Source organism: Priapulus caudatus, unplaced genomic scaffold (assembly GCF_000485595.1).
Source record: "Priapulus caudatus unplaced genomic scaffold, Priapulus_caudatus-5.0.1 Scaffold2168, whole genome shotgun sequence".
NCBI classification, from domain to species: domain Eukaryota; kingdom Metazoa; phylum Priapulida; class Priapulimorpha; order Priapulimorphida; family Priapulidae; genus Priapulus; species Priapulus caudatus.
The window spans coordinates 3,032-4,943 of record NW_014579229.1 but is presented as its reverse complement, the minus strand read 5'-3'; positions in this window follow the sequence as shown (position 1 = coordinate 4,943).

The following is a 1,912-nucleotide window of genomic DNA, read 5'->3' as shown; positions in this document are numbered from 1 at the left end:
TTTGAAGGCAGTGACTATCGTGTTTGAAGCAGTGACTATCGTGTTTGAAGCAGTGACTATCGTGTTTAAACCAGTGACTATCGTGTTTGAAGCAGTGACTATCGTGTTTGAAGCAGTGACTATCGTGATTGAAGCAGTGACTATCGTGTTTGAAGCAGTGACTATCGTGTTTGAAGCAGTGACTATCGTGTTTGAAGCAGTGANGGAAAATTAGCATGCATGATGTTTGAATTACCAAAATGTTAGCATGCTCCAATCCCAGCCTCATAAGCTAGCACCTTGGCACCAATTATTCCTCGTCTCTCTCCGATATTCCTGCATATCAAACATGCCGCTATAAAACACATACAGAGTGAACGGTTAACAGGATAACAAATAATGTAGCTTGCACCAGTATTTATACTATATATTACCCACCAGATATAATTTTTACAATTAAATATTGATTTAAAATAACAAATCAGTCTACAATTATATATATATATACAGAATACATCTTTCTACAACTCAATATTCATTTCTAAAATAAATTGGTCTTAAACATGGTAAATTGGTTCCAATTTATGTTTGTACTGCTGAATTTAGAAAATAGTTCAAGGGGGCAGCTGTGTCCCTATGTCACTGACAAGCTGATATGTGGACAGTTATGTTGCAATCATAACACTGTACTCACCTTGCTCCATACCTGTCCACCCAACACACGAGTCTTCATAACCAATGGTGATAATATGTGAAGTATCAGACGATGAGTTTTGACCGACCCAAAGCAGACTGGGAAAGGCGAAAACACTGATGTTGAGTGGCAAAGTTAGGTACCCTTCAGCCACACCAGATCCTTGACACATCCGATGGGATGAAAGCAGGATAACAGCCGATGCCATCTTCATAAATCCGACGTGGAACCAAGATGTGCAGTCGTCGCACGCCACGGTTTAATGTAGTTGCCCAAACCTTTCGTCCCTTCAGGTCTGAACCAATCCAGCTACCGTAGCGGCCACTGGGTGCGAAACACAACCGGCACAGCCTCAGCCATCACTAGGGTGTACTCAGACAGGGCCTAGGACTCAGACAAGTTATAGAGAAACCATGGCAGCAACAACTGCAGCTCCTGTATGAAGATTTTCTAATCCTGTGCCTCGGCTTTAGTAGTTTGTAACATGTAACGTGGGAAGAATCTTCAGCTTCTGTTTGAACAGAATGACCTGAGTCACTGGTAGAATGTCTCTTAGTGGTTCAATGCAGCTAAGAGACTGGTAGATAAAATGCCTTGCTGAAGTCCAGTATGCTTAGGTCAGTCTGCCTTCACTCATCAGTTGACTCTGCTATCCATGTGATGCTGTGAGCAGCTGAGTCTCTGAACTATGTTGTGGTTCAAACCCATGCTGCTCATCCATTAGTGTGTTGAATGTTTCTATGTGCTTCATGATGTTCCTCATGAACACATGTTCTTGCATCGTCTTCTTATACACCGTGTTCTTGTATCCATATTGTGGAATCAGATATCAATTTGACATGTTCAGAGAGCTATGCTGAGATGCCTGAGGTGCTGCTGAATAATGGGGCTGAATGCAACTTGAAGTGCTGTTGGTCCTGCTTGACATCTCACATGCTTGACAGGACATGCAGAAGACGCCTACTTGACAGCTGGCCCAAGGTGACGTTCTCACTCTCAGCCTCGAGACGATAGATAGAGATGTCTCCATGTGATAACGGCTGCACATTGGGAAGCGTAGTCTCCGATCAGTGTAGATGCTACCAGGGCTGGCTTTATTAATGTTGAAAATCTGAAAAACAAGGAAAGGTTATCGTGAGGAGTGAGTGCACGACCAGTGACACCTGACACGCACGCAATCAAAGCTGTTAACTGAATTCGTCACTTTTCTTTATGTAGAAAGTGGACTATTTTTATTCA